Source organism: Neovison vison, chromosome 3, assembly GCF_020171115.1.
Source record: "Neovison vison isolate M4711 chromosome 3, ASM_NN_V1, whole genome shotgun sequence".
Classification (NCBI taxonomy): domain Eukaryota; kingdom Metazoa; phylum Chordata; class Mammalia; order Carnivora; family Mustelidae; genus Neogale; species Neogale vison.
The window spans coordinates 174012507-174036028 of record NC_058093.1 but is presented as its reverse complement, the minus strand read 5'-3'; the positions used below and the strand labels follow the sequence as shown (position 1 = coordinate 174036028).

The 23522-nt window shown below is 40.2% G+C and overlaps 1 pseudogene; it reads left to right on the top strand.

Annotated features, from left to right (window-relative positions):
• The first annotated feature begins 2054 nt into the window (after window positions 1-2054).
• The window catches only part of LOC122903596, a 49449-nt pseudogene continuing 27981 nt past the window's right edge, over window positions 2055-23522 (top strand).

Sequence of the window (23522 nt, the reverse complement as noted above, 5' to 3'; positions counted from 1 at the left end):
TATATTCCTAAATATTGTTACTTAATAATGTTAAATGAATAAATATATAAACTATCCTATAGCATTTGATTCATATATCGCTATCATACTCATTTGAAAATGAATATGAAAATTCATATTGGTATCATTACCAAAAAATGAATGGCAACTGGTAACATTTGAATATGGATTGAATATTTGACAATAGTATTATACTAAGGTTGACTTTTCTAAATTTTATTATTGTTATGTGTCAGAATATTATGTGAATATATGTTAGAATGTTCTTGCTCTTAGGAACTATGCTAAAGTAATTAAGAGTGAAATATTAAGAAACCTTGAAGTCACATGATAGTTGTCATTACTGTTGATATTGGAAATAACTTTGTTTTTAAAATAAAACTATTAAATGCTGTGCTAAATTCAGATTTTATATGATGTAGTGCTATGCTAAACCAAGACAATTTTGGAAACTAATTAATGTTCTAACTCCTAAAGGAGTTCTGTCATGCCTAATCTCATATAACTCTAATATAATAAATACCTGACATCCCAAAAACAAAAACAGTCAGGATTCCAGAGGGTGTCTGAATGGTTAGATGCTATAATAGAACCAAAGCCTGCTCACAGGGACTATACTACGCATCATACATTTTTATTGAATATTTGCCTGATTTGCCTGCCAGGACTTTTGTCAAATGTCTTGGGAAATATTAAAATCTGTAAGCCGACAGATTCAACTTCAAAAAATTGTGACCTGAACCTGAAAATTCCACTAAAGGTAAAAAATAAATCTACAGACAAGAACAACTTTGCACCTTCAAATGAGTTTCAGATATTCTCCCTTCAAATTCCCACCACATTTCACCCGAGAACGTGGAAAGAAATACATATTCTGGACTTTCATTTGTTCTAGGAAAGGGAAAAAAAGAGAAACAGAGAGAAGGGGAAAAAAAAAAAACAGAACAAAGAGAGACAGGGACAGAGAAAGAATATGAATATTCTCTAAATGATTATTTTTCATTGATTTTCATGCCCACCCCACCCCCCATGGTTAAGATTCAAAGATTTCTAGGACTGCAAAGAACCTTAATGATCACTCACCCAGAGGTGTTTCAAACTGTGTCCCAAAAATCCCTAGAATACTTTGGCAACCCTGAGGGCCATTTTGGGAATCAAAGGAAAACTTGACCACTGCCTCCACCAGAACCACACTACTATTATTTGCTTTACCTACTGGGGCTCTGGGTAACATTTCACTCAAAAACTAGGTTCAGTCCCACTGTGATGCAGCTGGAAAAACAGACCAGAAAGGTTAAACGACTTCTAAAGTCCACACAGCATCAGGCATGACTAGAACCCAGCCAGCAGACCTTCAAACTTCCATTGCTATTCCCACATCAGCAGGAACTCCCAAAGCAGGCTGCACATCTATGTGATCTAAAGAGTTCATTCAGATGAAGACTCCAGATTATCAGTCCAGGTGATGCCATTCAGTGCGTCTGGGTTGAGGCCTGGCCATCTGTATTTCAGCTATGTCTGGATAATTCTGATTTAGCCAGTCCACAGACCAGATTTGGGGAAGCACTGCTACCTCCACTGATGCATGCATTAAGTCTCAAAACAAATACAGTTTATTTCTAATCAATGCTGAGCACGGGATCAGCAACCTGCCACCCAGGATCCTGCTATCAGCTGGTTCAGGAGTTTAGAAGGCTTAACAGTTAATTTAGCACCAATGAGAGAAGTGATTTATAGTGTGTGTGTGTGTGTGTGTGTGTGTGTGTGTGTGTATTTGCTCCTTAGGGACAGCTCTCAGAGGCTGGGGAAACAGCATGTCCACCTTGGCCTTAAGGCCTCTTCCAGATGGCTCTGAAATTAGCTAGAGGAATCAGCAGCATATTTTCAAAATCCTACATATCCACCCATGTGGTCTAAGCAAACTGAGCACTTTTAACGAGTCTTAGGAAAAGACCTTATTGGGTGCAGGAGACAAATGAAGAACCGCACCAACTGTCTCCCGCTGCTCCTCACTCTCTCAACATGAGCCCAGCAGCAGAAACTCTCGGGCAGGGATGCAGCTGACCATGCATGCAAGGCAGACGGCAAGTGTTGGCAGTGCTAAATCGACAGCATGGTTCCTGCTGGGGATAGAGATGGGAAAACTACAGGAAAACGCTAACCACAGCAGCCCGCACCTCGTAAAAGGAGCCTTAGCCCTTTTATTGTGGATGGTCCACTGGGTAAGCATTATTATAGGTCACAAACAGCACAGTCTACTCTCATACCTAGAAGGAGACCACTCTTCCCAGCCTCTTTACAGTTAGGCAGAGTTGGGTGACTAAGTCCGGCCAATGAGCTCTATACACAGGTACCTTGTGTCCCTTCTGGGAAAGGCTCCTGCACAGCCCTCCAGGTCTGTCTCCCCTGTCACTATGAACTGAAATCTAGGTGCTAATATTCCAAAACATTAGAAACAGAGGGATTCCTACGTCACTGCTTGAAACAGGGCTGCCCTACAGAGCATCAGGGTATATGCAATACACAATGCAAGCTCAAGAAATAATTCTTCACTGCCTCAAGCCACTGAGATTGCAATGTTAATTTGTTACTAGAGTGTTAGTTAGACTATCTTGCCTCATCTCCTCCTCTTCCCACACCTACGACTCCCTGCTCCTATCAGAAAAGGGATTGCTCCTACCCATGCATCTCACCAAGACTGTTAAAATCAGAAATAGAGGCTTTCTTCTCATTGGCCAGATCCCCCCAAAATCCTTTTTATTTTTTTTTATTTTATTTATTAGACAGAGATCACAGGTAGGCAGAGAAACAGGTAGAGAGATAGGAGGAATTAGGCTTCCCACGGAGCAGAGATCCCAATTCGGGACTCGATCCAGGACCCTGGGACAATGACCTGAGCCAAAGGCAGAGGCTTTACCCACTGAGCCACCCAGGCATCTTCCAAAATCCTTTTTAAAAAGTGGGCCCTAAACTATTGTTGGATCACCTGCCTTGTGATGTTATCTACCAAGATACCATTGAACAAATTAGGAGTGAACACCTATTCTAACTTAATGTGTAGGTCAAAAAAAATATATAATGTAAAAGAGACAGAGGTCTCTGTGAAGCTCCAACATTATGAGTGAATTTAGGGGTCTAAAACAACAGTGTCTTTTAAAAATTGCATAACTGAAGTACCAGCGTAGAGACTCAAGGCTGTTCCAGATCAGCCCACATCCGCAGGATGCTAGGTCTAGTCAAAATTCTTAATTTCAGAGCAAAGGCAAATACAAGATGAAAACAGTATTAGCAAAGTCTCTGTTCACACTGATGATCAACGGAATTCCCACTGCTTCTGTGCACAGAGGTAAACTCCCAAACTCATGTCACCCTAGAAATGGTCTATACAAGACCCAGAAAATAGATGTTAAACATGATGACCTTCTTTCAAAGCTATACAACAAGACGACCTTCTGCGCTACAACAAGCCCTGCCAAGCAGGTGGGTGATGCCCTTGCGGTCGCTGTGCAATCACCTAAGTGAAGGAACCATGGTTGACACAAGCAGGGAAAAAATACTGAAGTAGGGCTTCAAGCTCCTCAGCATAACTGTGACCTTCCAGAAATAGCAAAAGCAGCAGTATCACGAAAAGGTGTCCCAAGAGGCAGGGTAGGAGGACCTTGGTCGAGGTAGGCTTGCCAGCAGCTGCAAGTCTCAATGGACGGAAATCACACTGGTGTTTTAGGCACTCACAGACATCAATCCCAACCATGATTCTGAAATACTGCAGACTGTTGATGGGGAACAGACTAGGGATTGCTTTGTCCTGTCCCACAACGTGATAAGCATTAGGAAAATTGATTCTCAAATACAAACCTAAACATAACTACCTGGGAAAGCGGGCAGCAACTTAGAGCCCAGAATAGGAGCCCAGGCATCACTAGCAGGGCTCCAGGTCTCACATCTAACTGAGAGATTGTGTGACTTGGTGGGAACATCAATTCCCAGATGATAAGGAGTCCAGCCTTCCAAACCAAAGGCTTTGGTCCTAAGGCCAGGGCCAGCCATATCCCAGAAACATCCCTCTAACTTCCTCTCTTCAAGTTAACCCCAAAGTGCAATATAGTGACTAAAATCTCAAATACCCCTAAGCAAAGATCTAAATACAGAGGGAAACTGTGGGGTCCACTTCTAAAATTGCAGATTTGGGTGTTCCATGGCCAGAGCACAATAATGCTTTATACTACTTTCCATTATTTTAAGAAGGATTTTCTGCACATAACTCTACCCACAGTTAAATATACACAATAAACCTGCTCTGATTTCTGCTAAGTCATGATGAAATTCAAATCTAAGCCTCATGCTGAGGAATCATATATCACTGGAAACTTCTCATTTCAAAGCCCCTTTGCCAGACCAACTCTGAAAACATTGTTTTAGTTGAATAATTATTTAAATGTGTGCTCATAGGAAATATTATCAAATTATAGTAAATGAACAAATGCAATTAAATAAAACTATGGCTCCTCATACGCATGTAATGATCTGAGATGTTTGGCCCCAGGAAATGTAGATAGAGTGGACATTAATCTCTGTCCACTGACTCAGGTGTGCGAAATAATCCATTTTTTAATAAATAAATTTAATTTCTGGCTCAGTCCCCATCCCACAGCTTGCGGAGGGATACCCCTCTCTTCAGGGTCATGCTGAGGTCATCTGCCTTGATAAATTATTGCTAAGGTACCTCCTGATCTGAATCACATAGTTTCTTCAGATCCAGAAACTTCTTATGGCTCCTGTTGCTCTGCCAAGGGTAGAAAGATATATAAGGTTGGGACCCCCAAGCCTGAAGTAAGACCTTCCCCTATGCATTCACCATGCTGTCATTCTCTTTGGCATCTGCTGCCTCACCACTTACTACCCTGAAGACAGGTTTGGGTCCTCAGTGCTTCTCCCACAGCTGGGAGAATGAGGACTTCTGTCTAGTAGAAGACTACATATTCCTCCTTCTTCTTCCAAACCATCCTGATTCTTCCTCTAAATCTTCTCCTCTCTCTATTACCTTTGCAAACCATCCCATCCCCTTATGGACTTGGGTTTTTAGCAACAAACATGATAATGCATCACAGGTCATTTCTGTGTTCAGTGATACGACACAAATAACAAAATATCTTAACCCTTAGTTTAAAAACATAAAGCAAACTCAGGCACACAGAGCATTCTCTAATCTGTTGTGTTACATTTTAATAAACAAAGGAAATCTGCCCACAAATAAAAAAGGGTAAAATATCAGAAGTAAATTAGAAAAAATTTGAACTTTGAATAAGTACACTGCATAGCCTATTGGACTGCTTTCTCTTCACTAATTAGTGTCACTCAATTAAATCAAATAAATTTTCACTTAGTCCACTGGATTCAAGACTCATTAAAGCAATCAAACAACTTCCATTGAGGTTTTTTTTTCCCTCTACTCATACACACTCCATCAGATTGGCTCACAGCCCCACTGAGAAGCTGCTGGCAGCTCCAAATAAGTGATATTGAAGTTACTCTTATATTTCTGTTAATTCAACCTAGTTTTTTTTTTTTTTGGCTTAAAGATGGTATCTCCAAGTGTTCATAAATATGCATGTAAGAGAACTTTTTAAACTTGGATTTTTTTTTTCTTTTTGGCCTTCCAGGAATTTTTGAAGTCACGAATCTCTAGGCTAAGGAGAAATACCAGTAGTCAATCAGCACATCAAATTTACTAGGACTCAAAGAACTGTAAAAGCAAACAACAATGACATACCTACCACTTAATAGCTATGACATTGGCCATTTTAAGCACTAAAGAAGTGTTGGTAAGACTGAAGGGAACAAGAAGGGACACTCTCATGCACTGTTGGTGGAGGAACAACCTTTCTGGAGGACCAACTGGCTATGTTAGCTAAGAAAGCACTAGACGCTAACAGATAAACCCCTATTGTCTGCCCAGGGGCTCCACATGATGAGTCGTTCTTTTTTTTTTTTTTTTTTAAGATTTTATTCATTTACTTGACAGACAGAAATCACAAGTAGGCTGAGAGGCAGACAGAGAGAGAGGGGGAAGCAGGCTCCCCACTGAGCAGAGAGCCCCATGCGGGGCTCGATCCCAGGACTCTGAGATCATGACCTGAGCCGAACGCAGAGGCTTTAACCCACTGAGCCACCCAGGTGCCCCATGATGAGTAGTTCTTACTTATCTAGAGTCCAAAGGGGTAATCCTGATTGGTGGCAGAGGTCTCTCATCCTCTCACTGACAGGGAAGATGACAGAGCCTGATTGACAGAGCCTCCACCATCATCAGTTGGCTTTCAGGGTCACTCAGTCATCAGTACTCAGATGAAAGGTAGGAGAAGAGGGAAACTAGAGAGAAGGCACACCAGAAGGTGACACAAATTAGTTCTGCTCAGAGTTCATGGATGAGAATCAGGCCCATGGGCTGTTAACCGGCAGTGAATCTCCACTGTGGATGGAAGGCATGAGACAGTCTCTGCCAGGAAAGCTAAATAAATATATAAATTTACAAAGTGTACATACACACAGATATATAGATATATCTGTATCTATCTATCTATATATCTATATATATATAGATATATCTATGTGTCTGTATATATCTATATATGTATATATAGATATATCTGTATGTCTGTATATATCTATATATGTATACATATAGACGTATTTATATATATGCATACACACACACACAAATGGATACATACATAAATTTTTAAAAGTCATACTCTTCGTCCAAGCAATTCCATTTTTTTAATTTTATCTAAAGTAAATAAACAGATACATGCATCAAGATGTTCACTGAGGGCACCTGGCTGTGTCTCAGTTGGTAGAGTATGTGACTCCTGATCTTGGGGTGGTGAATTCAAGTCCCATGTTGGGTGTAGAAACTATTTAAAAATAAAATATTTAAAAACAAAAAAAAGATGTTCACTGACATTTTGCTTATGCTGGCAAAAAAAAATTAGAAACAACCTAAAAAATATTTTTAGGCAAATTAGGTTAAATAAATTCTAGCACATTTGTTTAATGAAATACTGTTCACAAATCAAGAATAATGCTATAAATATTTATTTGCTAATTGATATGGAATTTACAAACCAGGATACACAAGATGAGCTCATTTCTATAACAAAACATCTGGTAAATATACAGGTTGGTGATTCACCATGTAGAGCCCAGTTTCTCCACCTTTTATTACAACTTCTAAAATTCAATTTTACCCATTAACGTAGAAGAACTCAAGATCTGAGAGATTGACTAAAAAAATATTCTCGAGTCCAACTGAAAAACTACAATGCTGGTTTATTCTTTTGCAGTGAAAAAATATGTAGTGAAATTTTAATCCTAAAAATGCCCATTTCTTTTCTTTAAGAACACCTTCACCCAGTTATTAAGAAACTAAAAAATCAAGATTCTTTATCAGAAGCTGCTTCATGGGGGGTGGGGGCACCTGTGTGGCTCAGTTAGTTGCCCCACTCTTGACTTCTGCTCAGGTCAGGGTCTCAAGGTGACGAGATTGAGCCCCACGTCCAACTCAATGCTGAGCATGAAGCCTGCTTGAGAGTCTCTCTCTCCCTCCGCCCCTTCCCCCCAACCCATCCCTGCTCGGGAACACACTCCTTTCAAAGAAGAAGTTGCTTCATGAGCTCAATCCTCAAAAGAAAGGAAATGTCATGCTCTTGAGACTTTTTTTCTGGACTAGAAAATCCTCAACTGTTATTTAATCCACTCCTTCTCTATGACACAGACCATGTTAGACCCTAAGGATACCAAGGTGAACAGCACAGAATCTGCCATTTCAGAACTCACAGAGGACAAGAAAGAACCAGCATAAATAGCAGTCGTGACCTGATCTGTAAACAGAGTTTAGTAAGCGACACCCATATGTCGCTTACTAAATATTTCTCATATTTCTCATATGAGAAATACCCAGCCCAGTCAAGAAGGACTCCAAGAGAAACCAATATTTGGGTTAAACCAAAAAGGGTGAGAAAGTCTTTCATGGACAAATAAAGTGAGGAAGGACCTTCCAGTCAAAAGGACAAGCATATGCAAAGAAGATATTGTGAGCTCAAAGCCCGTGAACACCAGAGAAATATGCAAACCATGTTCCCAAACTGAAATAATATTACACATACAAAACATTGGGTGTGATGCTTGGGATAGACTAGGTGCTCAAATGTCAGTTTCCTTTCTTTTCTCCTTCCCCAATTCAGAGCAATTGAAGCAGAGTCAGAGTAAGAATTGTTTTGTGAAGTTTCTATATTTGGGAGACTCTTCCCCAGAAAAATAATACAAAATCAGTTGGAGAGTCTTGGAAGGGGCCCATGCAAATGAGTGGACACAAAGGTTATGCTTCAGTAGCTTTAGTCCGTGTGCCTCTGGCAGCATATAGGATTGATGGTAGAGATGGAACAGAGCAGGAGTAGTAGGAGAGGGGCACCATGGTGAGGACTCCAAGGCACTCCTGAGACTTCCCTTCAGGAAAGAAGAACTTTCTCCCCAGCCGCTAGGAATACAGCAAGGGGCATGCTGTTCATCCAAGCAACACACCTCCTTCCTGGAGCATCCTAGAAGGTGTAAAGTTCCACTCCCACACTCGATACAGAAACCCAGAAAACAGAAGTATCATCAAGCCCTTCATCAGTATATCATCAGTAAAGATTTGGTGGGCCAAATAGCAAAGAGAGCCCCGGCCCATGTCCAGTTCACACTGAGTGCCATAGGTCCACAGACCCACCTAGTGGTCATTTCCCCATCCCCGAATGTATATTTGGGATGCACACACCTGCTAGTTGCCAGAACCCATGCACTGGTTCCTTGGCCTATGGGGTAAGAATGAGTGTGGTATGGAAGACAAAGTGGTAACCTCTGAAACTGCAAAGTGCCCACCAACACCAAGATGGAAAATCAAGAATAATACTGCCTCCCAAGGACAGTGGCTGAGCTTAGTACCATATTTAAAGAAACAGATTCTATTCATTTAATTACCATCCTGGTCCCTGCAAAAACTAGAAGTCTTCCAGCATAGACATGGATTACTACAAATTCGACCAATTGGTATAACCCCACTTGCAGCCACTGTGCCACATGTGAAATCTTGGCTAGAGCAGCTCTGAGTGTATGGTTAGTGGCACTGATCTGGCATAGGCATTCTCTTCTATCCTTCCATAAAAGATCAGAAATAATTTGCATTCACCTGAAATGAACAACAGTAAACATTAATAGTCTTACACAAAGGCTATGTTAATTCTCTCACCCTCTGTCACAATTCAGCAAGAGACTTACTGGACATCTCAGACAGCACTACACTGGCACACTGGCCCACTCTATTGATGACACTGTGCCAATCAAAGCAGAGAAGGAAGATGTGACCTGTAGATTAGAGGCTTGGATAAACACATGAACTCCAGGATATGGGAGATACACCCTCTGAAAATTCAGGACCATATTAGTAAATTTTTTGCATACCATTATCAAATTTAAATGTCTAATGGACTGGGATGAACCAGGAGGTCCCCTGCAAAGTAAAGGACAAATACTATAATTTGTGTTTCTCACCATGAAGAAGGAAATGCAAAGCCTCGTAGGCTTCCTTGAGTTATGAAGACAGCATGTTCCATACCCAAGAATGTTGTTTCAACACACATGCCAAATTTCCGGCTTTTTGTGTAGGTCCAGACCATGAAAAGTCATCAGCTTTTCTTTTCATTGGAATCAGAGAAGCAAAGAGCTAAGCAGCAGATGTAGGCTGCAGTTCAAGCAACCCCCTGCCTTTTGGACCATATATCTCAAGATATATGGGATATGTGGTCCCTATGATAATAGAAGTTTCAGTGGTGAGAAAAGACACCATGTGCAATTTATGGCAATTACCTGTAGAAGAAGTATACCATTCAGCCACTGGATTCTGGGGCATGCCACCTGTAACAAAGAATCACACACCATTTGGGAAATGGTTGCTGGCATGTTACTGAGCCCTGTTAGAGATGAAATGTCTGATTATGGGACACCAACTCAGAACTGCCCCTGACGAACTGGACATACCAGAACCACCAAGTCATAGGTTGGACAGGTCCAGCTGTAAGCTGGAAATGACACATGTGGGATTGAACACAAACAGTGACAGAGAGCACAAGCAAGCTGCACAAGGAAGTAGCCTTGACCCACCCCTACTACCCAGAGTCTCTTCCTCAGTGCACACCTCTGGTCACCTAACTGGCCCCTTTTGACCAGCTGGTGATGGAATAAGAGAAAACCTGGATTTGGCTCATATATGGGTCAGCTCAGTATGTTGATGAAAGACAAAAATGGTGGGTATTAGGGAGGGCACGTATTGCATGGAGCACTGGATGTGGTGCAAAAATAATGAATACTGTTACACTGAAAAGAAATTTAAAAAAAAATAAAATGACTATTAAAAGTTATAAAAAAAAAAAAAGAAAGAAAGACAAAAATGAATGCTGGCTACAATACAACCTTATTCAGGATTGGTTTTGAACTACAGTGAATTCCAACAAGCAGAGCACAGGCAGTGACCACTTTATGAAAAGAGAAATGGGCTAAGCATAGACTGGGTTGGCTGACTCAGTCAAGAGCCTGGAAGAAAAATGTAAGATCAGAACCAAGAAGGTCTCAGATAGAACCATGTGGATAGACATACAGGAATAGGGACAAGGTCTGAAGATCTTCATACAATATGGCAATCCCCATCAGAAATAATCCATCACAGGGACTCCTGGGTGGCTCAGTTGGTTAAGCAGCTGCCTTCGGCTCAGGTCATGATCCCAGGGTCCTGGGATTGAGTCCCACATCGGGCTCCTTGCTCGGCAGGGAGCCTGCTTCTTCCTCTGCCTCTGCCTGCCTGTCTGCCTGTGCTCGCTTGCTCTCTCTCCCTCTGTCTCTGACAAATAAATAAAATCTTAAAAAAAAAAAAAAAGAAAAGAAATAATCCATCACAAAACAGGCACTAAACAACTACATAGACATAATGACTCAGCCAGCTGATGTCAGCCAGCTTCTGTCAGTAGCCATCCCATGTCAGACACAATGGAATTTACATTACTAACTACTACTAGATTAAAGGATTAGTTATGGTGGCATTGATGGAGGTTAAGCATGGGTTCAAAGAATGACCTTTCACCTATCAAGGGTGATCCAACTACTGTGACTGCTGAATGTCTAGCCTACGAACAGCAAAAACTAATGCTGAGTTCCCCATACAGCACCATCCTTCAAGGGGCCAACCACCCTCAGGTGACAAGCTAATTACACTGGACCCCTTCTTACACAGAACAAAGTTACTCATTTTCATAGGAACAGACATATATTCTGGTTAATATATTCTGGGAAAGGCTTGCCATTCCTACCATAGGGCCTCGGCCAGCATTACTGTCCAAAGGCTTAGAGAATATTTGATCCTCTGGCAAAGAATCCTACATAATACTGCATCAACCAAGGAACGCATATTACAGCAAAGAAGCTATAGGACAGGGCAGTGACCATGGAACCTATTCTCATATGATGTAGTATAATACCAAGAAGCTGATAGCTGGTAGTCTGTTGAAAGCACAGCTGAAATTCCAACTCAGAAGTACTGCAAGGATGGGGGAGGGAGCCATCCTTCAGGATGCAGTGCACATTTTAAATCACTGATGTTTATACAAGCACTACTTCCTGAGTCAGTAGAATAAATGGGTCTGACAATCAAGGAATGGAAGGAAGAGTGGTTCCATATACCATTATCCCCAGGGCCCCATTTGCAAAGTTTGCACTTCCTGGCCCTGCAACTTGGGGCTCTGTGGCTTTACAAGTCCTGGTACCCAAAGAGAGAATGCTTCCCCTGGGGGACACACCAAGAATCTCTCTGAACAGCCATAGCTTCTACGTGGGCACTAAAGGCTCCTCAACCAAAGGCTTAGACCACTCAGCAATGAGGGTCTGGGTCACACCAACAAGTTATCCAGTAATATCAGCAGAGTTGTTTAAAAAGGTAATGAGAATATGGAACAAAGAGCAGAGGACGGTAACTGTAGGAATGCAGGGGTTAGGGTTAACAAATTACCTTCCTCTTCTAAGTGTGCCTCAGACAAAGAAAGGCCCTAGAGGGGAGTTGCTTCCAAATTTTATACAAATAATTGGATCAAAATGACTCAAAGGATTGACTGCACTACCTGGAACCCCAGCTTCTGGAAGTGCTAAAAGCAGGAGCTCTCAGCTATGAGCCCCCTAGGTACAATACCTCTACTAAAGAGAAACACTTCACCCAAGATCACACCTCCTTCCTAGGATGGCCAGAATCTATTGACTGATTGACATGGCATGCAATGGCCCAGTGCCTGGCTCAGCTCAACACAACTCTGAAGGGTCATCTCAGGTTCAGAAAACCCCAGAGAGTCAGCTGAGGCCTCTGCTGAGAATGTACCACAGCCCAATCCTGCTGCCTTCCCTTCTACAGATGTTGGCCTCAAGGGTATGTCCTACTGAACTACTGAATTTTTATCTTCATCTCAGGGAACTTGACCTGAGATATGCACCAAAATAGAGTCACCAAAGATACATATGTCTGCCAGGTAAGTTTTCTCCTCTGAATGGTATGTGATAAACACCAATACATTTATCATCCAACTTGCCTGCATAATTATCTACTATAAACAAGCAAAAGTATAACTGACTTGATCACAATTTATTTTTATTAAATAGATACTATCTAAAGAAGGGGTCAGAATCCTGTCATCCAAGATGACCCCAGATGTCCAGTTTGATTAGACTTTTTCTTCAAATATGATTCACTACCAATCAGATAAAACCCAATTCACTCTTGTTTTAGAAGTAAGTCACAGCCAAAAAGACTAATTAAATGTCTGGTGGGCTAGCTCTTCCCATTACCAGGTTGATCTAGGGTCTTCAGCAGCAGTACTTGGAATCAGATCCTTGTTTATGATTTCTTGAAGTCCCTTGCTTTAAGATCCCTCATCTTGGCCATCCTAGGACAACAAAAGGCATAGAAGAGCTCTCTCCCTATTCCTCAGTTCATTTTTTTCTGCCAGATACTCTCCTATTGCCTGGGTCAGTCAGCAGCTCACCTTTCATTTCTAGAGAAAGACAAGAGAACTCTTATCATTAATCTTCTCTTTCCTGTTCCCTTTAAATGGTACTGAAAGGGAAAATACTGCTGTCTTCCCAACCCCAGAATTACACAAATTTATGAAAGCCAATTAACTGCAGAAGGAAAAACCCATAATTCAAGTAGACATGAAGCTACAAATCATACAAAATAAAAGAAAGTTCTAAGTGTGGCCTGGCCTTCTCCATATCAAAATGGTGTCTGGGGAACTAAACAACTAAGCAACTTTAGGGGAGAAGAAATGGGAAAATAAAAGGCTGGCTCTGTGCTCTATACTACTTAAGTCATCCAAGACCTAAAAACACCCTGTTGTTGAAGACCCTTTGTTAAGAAATGGTTCTACTCAAAATCAAAATGATAATAACAGATGTCTGTTTCCTAAAATCATACCCTCCGTATCAATAAAGTGGCTAGATTAAAAACAATTTATGATGGTGATATAAAATAACAATAACTGGGGTACCTGGGAGGCTCAGTTCATTGGGTGCTCAACTCTTTTTTTTTTTTAAAAAGATTTTATTTATTTATTTGTCAGAGAGAGTGAGCACAGGCAGACAGAGTGGCAGGTAGAGGCAGAGAAAGAAGCAGGCTCCCCGCTGAGCAGGGAGCCCAATGTGGGACTCCATCTCAGGATGCTGGGATCATGACCTGAGCCGAAGGCAGCTGCTTAACCAACTTAGCCAGGCGTCCCATGGGTGTTCAACTCTTATTTCAGCTCAGGTCATGACCTCAGGGTTGTGGGATCAACCCCAACATCAGGCTCTGCACTAGGCATGGAGCCTGGTCAGGATTCTCTCTCTTCCTCTGCCTCTCCCCCCATGCCCATGGTCTCTCTCTCTCTCAAATAAATAAATAAATAGATTAATTAATTAATTAACCATAAATGAGGAGTTTAGGGTTCTTGGCCCAGACCTCCTGCTAAAGATGAGTCACCTTCCTCTCCTGAGGTCTCCTCTTCATCTTTTGTTTACACAAATGGGGAAGGGAGAGTGAGGGCTAGCTTTCCCAAAAACATTTTGTAATAAACATGTATTACTTAATAGTGGAAATAATAAAAATTATTTTATTCTTTGAAAAATAAACTTTAAAGGTAATTTCTAAGTTTCCATCCAAGGCTAAAATTTTATGAACTACACTGCAGTAATTCATCATTCCCAGCCCATATGCCACTCAAAATCTGGCTACAGTAACAATCTGCATGCCTACAACCTCCAAATTTACATCTCTGAGTCCTACGCCTCCTCTGAGCACCAGACTTGTATACAACTGTCTGCTCCATATATCCATTTGGAAATCTCAAAAGCACCTCAAATGCTTCCCTCAAACAAGTGTCATGACTTTTTGCCCCAAATCTGATTCTCCCCCAGTGATCTTTATCACAGTGACAAGCACATCACCTAATAAGTATAATGAACAAGGTAACTAGAATAAGACTTGATACCTCCCACCTCCTTCATCTTCTATTTTCAATCAATCAATTCCTATCAATTTATCACTAAATAACTCAGACCATCCACTGGTATTCCACACAGACCATGTAATCCAAGCTATGATGACTTCTAACTGGCACTAGGCAACAGCTTACCCTCTTGCCCTCGAAATCTTTACTTGCCCCATATCCTTCTCCACACTACAATTAGTGATGTTTCAAAATGAAAATATCATAATGCTGTTCCCCTCCTAAAACTCTCAAATGATTTCCCTATTCTCGTACAATCACAAAATCTTTACCTTTTACTATAAGGCCCCAGATAATCTGGAGTGTTGACCTCCACTCCTCTTTTGGAGCTCCAGCCACAACAGCCGCTTTAAGTTTCTTAAATATACATGCTCCCTCCCACCTCAGTACCTTTGCACACATTCCCCCAGAGCTGCAGAACTCTGTTATGAAATGAATGTTCCTATGTCCCTACCGAAAGTCATATGTTGAAATCCTAGCTCCAAATGTAATGATGTTAGGAGGAGGGGTCATTATAATGTGATTGGGTCATGAAGGTGGAACCCTCATGAATACAATTAGTGCCCTTGTAAGAAGAAACATGAGAGTTTACTCACTCGTTCTCTCTCTCACTCTTTCTCCTCTCTGTCCTGTGAAGACACAGCAAGAAGACAGAAATCTGCAAACCTGGAAGCAGCCCCTCACCAGACCCAAATCTGACAGCACCTTGATCTTGGACTTCCCAACCTCCCAAACTGCGAGAATTAAATGTTTGTCATTTAAGCCACCTAGTCTGTGGTATTTGTTACAACAGCCTGAGGTGCCTAAGACACACTCCTTTTTCTCTGCCTACTTACTCTTACTTTCCCTTGGATCTCCATTCAAAAACCACTTCCTCAGGGAACCCTTCTCTGGCGCACAGTTTAAACTAGTTTTTTTTGTTACAAGTTCTCATAGTACCTCATATATTTTCTTTATAGCACTTAGTCTAGTTTATAAATGATGAATGTAGGGGGCTATTTATTCCATATCTGTCTTTCCTACCAGGTAAATTTTATAGGGCTAAGACTTGTTTGTTATTCATGTTACTCCAATACCTCACTCAGAGATTAGCACATAATAGGCACTCAAGAAGTATTTCTTTACTGACTGGATGAGTCAATGAATGAATGAATGAATGAAAGCAGAGAAAAGTAATAAGGCATTTTTCTTATTGTTTTTGCTCAAATACCTAGTTTTTCTCTTAACTTTACCGCACTTTGACTATGAAGATATAATTTGGGACTGCTGCTCAAATTTCATCAATTTTAGAGGAGAAAAGATATCTACTCATCAAATTAAATTGTTAAGAATGATTATTTGCTATTTCCATAATAATTAAAAGATGTCAAGTAAAACTGAGTCCTGATAATCCTTCTGGGGAAATTATTATTAGGTCAAGAAAAAATAGAAGCTTAGAAATATTTGTAACACTCTCCAGGAATGAGTTATCATCCCTGAGTATTATGCAGTGGAAAAGATTTGAATTACTGCCAGCTCTACTTCTCCATAAGTATTCTAGCCAAGTGTCTCACACACTTCAATCTTAGACACCTAATGAGGTCCCCAAACCACTCTCTAACCTGGAGACCATTGGAAAAGAAATGAGGAGTGTTTCTGGTGGTACATAGATAGACAAGTACACCAGTCTAATGAAAACCAGAGAAAACATATGAATAGCAGGGAGAGAGGGAAGAGGGATGGATATTTTCTGATTCAGTCTCTGATCAGCTTACCTCCCTATCCCTCTGTCCTTGGAAATGAATTTTGTAATGCCACCCCCAACTATGAAGATACAAAGATAGGTAGGACATTCATTAAATACTTGGGATCTTGGGCCCAGGGCACTCATCATCTTTGATTTATCCCTTCACTGTGGCCCTTTGGCCAGCTCTGCCTCTAGAGAACAAACTGACACCAAGATTCTCAGCCACGTCTTTCATCAGCACCAAATTCAATTTATAAAAACGCAAGAGTTACCTTTCTCAGTGAAAATGCGCCAGACAATATTTCGGAGGCAAGTCATGCCCACATCACGTGACATGTTTGACTGAATCTCTAAACTGATTTCCCCTTCCCTCTACCCTTTACTGCTTTCTTTTAAGAGGAAAAAAAGAAATAGAAACAGGAGAAGGCAGGAATCAATCACTGAGGTCCGCATTCCCTCTTCTTCCAATGTGACTTGAATAAAGCACTCATCCTTAAGATAAAGCATCAGTTGGTCCTGGACTGGAGAGAAATTTACAAAGGACACAATAACAACAAAAAAAAAGCTTCAGAGGCATGCAGCCAGGCACCTGAAAACAAGACCAGCGACAGGTGCTGTTTAAGATCTCTGCCTTTAACTCCGGGGGCCTCAGGATAAATAGTTCCCATAACCTCCCAAAGAAGAGAATGAGACTCACAAGGTGCATAATTTTGATATAATTAAGAAGAGAGGCTTAGAGTTTCCTTTTTGTAAAGCCATCCATGACTGCCCTGACACACTTAGCTACACGTGCACATGCATACAAATAAACACACACATCCCTTCAGCTATGATAGCACAATTTTTTGGTATCTCTGTTGTATCACTGGATACAGTGATACATAATTATTTGTCTACAATAAATCTTCACTGTACTAGGAGATCTGCTGGAGCCACATTTTTCAGCTTTATAGCTTCACTGCACAGCAAAATAGGTGCTCAGTAAGTGTTTGTTGAATAAATAGGTAAATAAAAGAATGCAAAAATCTGTCAAGATTAGCTGATTAAAACTTTACATTTTTAGGGGCGCATTGGTGGCTCAGTTGGTTAAGCATCCAACTCTTGGTTTTGGCTCAGGTCATGAATTCATGGGTTGGGAAGTCTGCTTGAAGATTCTCTCCCTCTACCCTTCCTCCCACTCTCTCTCTAAAAATAAATAAATAAATATTTTTTTTTAAAAAATCTTTTGTTCTTAACATAATGATTAAGGTTGGTCAACCAATTTATTCCTTTTATTTTAAATGTTTTTCTGTTTATAGACATAGACATTTTTTAAAAATATTTTATTTATTTGACAGAGAGAGACAGCAAGAGAGGGAACACAAGCAGGGGGAGTGGGAGAGGGAGAACCAGGCTTCCCACTGAGCAGGGAACCTGGTTCAGGGCTCAATCCCAGGACCCTGGGATCATGACCTGAGCCAAAGGCAGATGCTTAACAATTGAGTCATCCAGGTGCCCCTAGACATAATCATTTTTAATCATGCAATATTAAATATACACAAAAATGTATAAGAACTAGCACAATGAACATTAGGGTGCCACCTTTCTTAAGAAACAAAACATTACTGATAAAACTAGAAATTTGCTTGTACGCTCCTCCCTTATCCCCACTCTCACCCCACCCAGAGATAAGCATTATCCTGAGTCTGGAGTCTATAAAGTAATCACTTTAAGATAAAGCTGGGGGCTTTGAAGTAAAAATAAGCAAAGATAAACTCAAAATGGATAAAAGCCTCAATGTGAGACAGGAATCCATCAGAATCCTAGAGGAGAACATACTCAGTAACCTCTTCGATATCAGCCACAGCAACTTCTTTCAAGATATGTCTCCAAAGGCAAAGGAAACAGAAGTGAAGATGAACTTTTGGGACTTCATCAAGATCAAAAGCTTCTGCACAGCAAAGGAAACAGTCAACAAAACAAAGAGGCAACCCACGGAAAGGGAGAAGATATTTGCAAATGACACTACAGACAAAAGATTGATATCCAGGATCTATAAAGAACTCCTCAAACTCAACACACACAAAACAGATAATCATATCAAAAAAGGGGCAGAAGATATGAACAGACACTTCTCCAATGAAGACATATAAACGGCTATCAGACACGTGAAAAAATGTTCATCATCACTAGCCATCAGGGAGATTCAGATTAAAACCACATTGAGATACCACCTTACACCAGTTAGAATGGCCAAAATTAACAAGACAGAAAACAACATGTGTTGGACAGGATGTGGAGAAAGGGGAACCCTCTTACACTGTTGGTGGGAATGCAAGTTGGTGTAGTCACTTTGGGTAAAATAGTGTGGAAATGTGGCCTGGGTGGCGCAGTTGGTTGGACGACTGCCTTCGGCTCAGGGCGTGATCCTGGAGTCCCGGGATCGAGTCCCACATCAGGCTCCCAGCTCCATGGGGAGTCTGCTTCGCTCTCTGACCTTCTCCTCGCTCATGCTCTCTCTGTCTCTCTCTCTCAAATAAATAAATAAATAATCTAAAAAAAAAAAAAAAGAAAAAAAAAAAGAAATTAAAAATAGAACTTCCCTATGACCCTGCAATTTCTCTACTGGGTATTTACACCAAAGATACAGAGGTAGTGAAAAGAAGGGCCATCTGTACCCCAATGTTTATAGCAGCAATGGCCACGGTCGCCAACTGTGGAAAGAACCAAGATGCCCTTCAGCGGATGAATGGATAAGGAAGATGTGGTCTATATACACTATGGAGTATTATGCCTCCATCAGAAAGGACGAATACCCAACTTTTGTAGCAACATGGACAGGACTGGAAGAGATTATGCTGAGTGAAATAAGTCAAGCAGAGAGAGCCAATTATCATATGGTTTCACTTATTTTGGAGTATAACAAATAGCATGGAGGACATGGGGAGATAGAGAGAAGAAGGAAGTTGGGGGAAATTGGAAGGGGAGGTGAACCATGAGAGACTATGGACTCTGAAAAACAATCTGAGGGTTTTGAAGGGGCGGGGGGTGGGAGGTCAGGGTACCAGGTGGTGGGTATTATAGAGGGCATGGATTGCGTGGAGCACTGGGTGTGGTTCAAAAATAATGAATATTGTTATGCTGAAAAGAAAAAAAAATAAGCATGACAGTGTCATTTCTTTAAGTCAGCATGAACAGAGGTTTGCCTTACACAAAACTTTAGAGTGTGACAGCAATTATTATTCAAAATTTCACTAATAAAAACAGACTCAATAATAATTTAAAATGAAAACCAAGGCAAATATCTCCAGCCTGTCTATATACAAACAAAGATGAACAACTGGGACTACATCAAACTAAAAAGCTTTTATATAGTTGAGGAAAACATCAACAAAAGAGCAAAACAACCTACTGAATGGAAAATGATATTTGCAAATGATATATCAAATAAGGGATTAATATCCAAGACATATAAAGAACTTCTATAACTCAACACAGATAATAACAATAATAATCCCATTAAAAAATGGGCAGAGAGGGGCACCTGGGTGGCTCGGTGGGGTGGGGCCTCTGCCTTCGGTTCGGGTCATGGTCCCAGAGTCCTGGGATCAGCACCACGTCAGGCTCTCTGCTCAGCGGGGAGCCTGCTTCCTCCTCTCTCTGCCTGGCTCTCTGCCTACTTGTGATCTCTGCCTGTCAAATAAATAAATAAAATCTTAAAAAAAAAAATGGGCAGAGAACCTAAATAGACATTGTTCCACAAAATACATGCCAAAAAACACATGAAAAGATGCTCAACATCACTAGTCATTAGGGAAATGCAAATCAAAACCACAATGAGACATCACTTTACACCTGTTAGAATGGTCATCATTGAAGATAAGAGATTATGAATACCAGCCTGGATATGGAGAAAAGGGAAAGTTTGTATACTGTTGGTGAGATTGTAAACTAATACAGTCACTATGGAAAATAGTATGGAGGATCCTCAAAAAATTAAAAATAGAAGTACAATATAGTCCAGCAATTCCATTTCTAGGATTATATTTCCAAAGGAAATTAAAACATTAACTTAATATCTGCATTCCCATGTTCATGGCAGCTTTACAATGACCAACATATGGAAACAACCTAAGTGGCCATCAAGAGATGAATGGATAAAGAAGTTGGAATATTATTCAGCCATTAAAAAGGGAGAAATCCAGGGGTACCTGAGTGGCTCAGTGGGTTAAGCCTCTGCCTTCAGCTCAGGTCATGATCTCAGGATCCTGGGATGGAGCCCCACATCGGGCTTTCTGCTCAGCAGGGAGCCTGCTTCTCCCTCTCTCTCTGCGGGCTGCTCTGCCCACTTGTGATCTCTCTCTCTCTCTGTCAAATCAATAAAAATCTGAAAGAAAAAATGGATATACTTCTGTACTGTCTGAAATTCAAAAAAAAAAAAGAGAGGAAATCCTGTCATTTGCAACAATATAGATGAGCTTTGAGGGTATCAGGCTAAGTGAAAGTCAGAGAAAGACAAATACTGTATGATCTCACTTATATGTGGAATCTAAAAAAAGAAACCAAACTCATAGAGAAAGTGATTAGATTTGTGGTTACCAAAGGTGGGAGGTAAGGGAATTATAGGAAGTTAGTCACAAGGTACAAACTTGGAGTTATAAGATAAATAAGGGCTGTAATGTACCACATAATAACAAGAGTCACACTGGTGCATGATATGTAGGAAAATTGGTAAGAGCACAGATCCTATGAGTTCATATCACAAGAAAATTTTTATTTCCTTCTTTGCCTTTTTCTTTTTATTGTGTCTACATGAGATGATGGATGCAAATTTACTGTGGTAATCATTTCACAGTAAATGTAAGTCAAACCACTATGCTATACACCTTAAACTTATACAGTGATGTATATCAATTATATCTCAGGAAAACTTGGAGAAAAGAATGTCCAGGTCACTAAAATATTATGGCAAGTTATTCTCATTTTCTTTCTTAATAAAGCATAATGTTTCAAGTTAGATGATAATAGAATTATAATGATTTAAACTAGTAGAGTGAAAATCAGGTCTCTGCTCTGATTAAATAGATAAATAATAGATTAGATGATTGATAGATGATAGAGAGAGAGAAATGATAGACATATAATAGATAAAGATTTTTTTAAAGATTTTATTTATTTATTTGACAGATCACAAGTAGGCAGAGAGGTTGGCAGAGAAAGAGAGGGGGAAGCAGGCTCCCTGCTGCCTGATACGGGGCTTGATCCCAGGACCCTGGGATCATGACCTGAGCCAAAGGGAAAAGCTTTAACCCACTGAGCCACCCAGGCGACCCAATAGATAAAGATTTAAGACCACTCCAAACTGATCCTTTCTGCTTCTATATTTGATCAAACATTTCTTTGGTTTCCTATGGGCAGACACTGTTGATTACTCATTCCACAACCATGTCCCCATTTTCCTTGGTAACAAAACAATGATTTTGTTTAGGTGGTAATAACTTATTTTCCTGGAAATGAATTTTGATTGGTCTATACCAGCATATCACTCGCAATCCGTGCGGCCGAGCAAGTGGCTGAAAGAAATAAAAAGAAGCCTGTTGTGTACTTCTGAGAAAGACTTTTCTCTATGAAAGAAGAAAGATGTGAATGGTGAATGTTCTTCTTTGCTTCTTCATTCTTGTTATGGATATTTTTATGTGAAAATCTGATGCTTGGACCTGTAGCAGCCATTTTGAAACCATGAGGTCACATACACGAAGGTGAAACTAATTCTCCAACAATACAGGAAAAAGAAGAAAAGAAACCAGATCATCAATGGCATCATTTACCCGTCAAACAAGCCTGAGATCATATTCCTTCAGGCTTTTATTAAGTAAACAATAAATCTCCTTATGGTTTGAGTCACTACTAGCTGAGGACATCCTGATGTATTTTTAAACACTAAAGAAATAAGGAAATGACCTAAGAATTTTCAGTTGGAAAAAAAAGTTTTATGAAGCTTCTAAAACTGGTGAAAAATGTCTTGGATATACCTATTTATGATCAAGTAAGTATGTATCATTAGGGTATCATGGAGAATAGTAGTAACAATCTGTAGTCTCTTGGTTGAACTTTACTTAGTAAGTTTTTTCCAGGTCACAGTATTATATTTTAGGAGGAACAATAGAAAAGTCAAATATAAGTAGCAATTAAAATGATGAAGACCATAAACAAATCTTAAATAAACAGTTGAATTACTTTTAGGTTGTGTAATAAAAGACATAAGGAATCATGACTGATAATTTAAGCATCTGTACATTTTTGATGCAGTATGGACACATGGAAAAAATATTCTGGCCTACCTTGCCACGAAATTCCTCCTTTTATATTCCCTATAATTATACCATTCATCCAATTGTCAGTGTCAGAAAATTGAGTCATTTTTTAACTCCTCCATCCCCCTACAAAACCCCCATATTCAGTAAATTACAAAAATTTCTGGCTCCACCTTATTAGGGTCTCTCAAATTCCTCTAATTCTCTCCATATTCAATGTCACATCCAGTGTTGACCACCATCATCTCTCACTTGGACCACAGAAGTAACCTCTTAATAGGTCTTCTTCTCTCTGGTCTCACTCCTCCTTAGTACAGCTTCCAAAATGAGCTTTCCAGATTGCTCCCCTACTTGAAACACTTCAGTGTTCTCTACCTGCCTTCAAAATAACTTTAATATTTTTTAACACACTGTTTTATTAGTTCCAGATGTACAATATAATGAGTCAACAATTCCATACATCACCTGGTGCTCATCACAAGTGCAATCCTTAAACCCCATCACCAATTAAATCCATCCTCCACCCCCACCCCTCTGATAACCATCAGTTTGTTTTCTATAGTTAAGAGTCTGTTTCTTAATTTTTCTCTCTCTCTCTTTCTCTGTGTTTCTCTCTCTCTCTCTCTTTTCTGTCTGCTTGTTTGTTTTGTTTCTTGGACATTGGCTATAGCAACTTCTTTTTCTAGATATGTCTCCTGAGGCAAAGGAAACAGAAGCAAAAATAAACCATTGGGACTACATCAAAAACATCTTCTGCACAGTGAAGGAAACAATCAACTAAAAGGCAACCTACAGAATGAGAGATGATAACTGCAAATGACATATCTGATAAAGGGTTAGTATCCAAAATTTATAAAGAACTTATAAAACTCAACACCCAATAATCAAATAGTC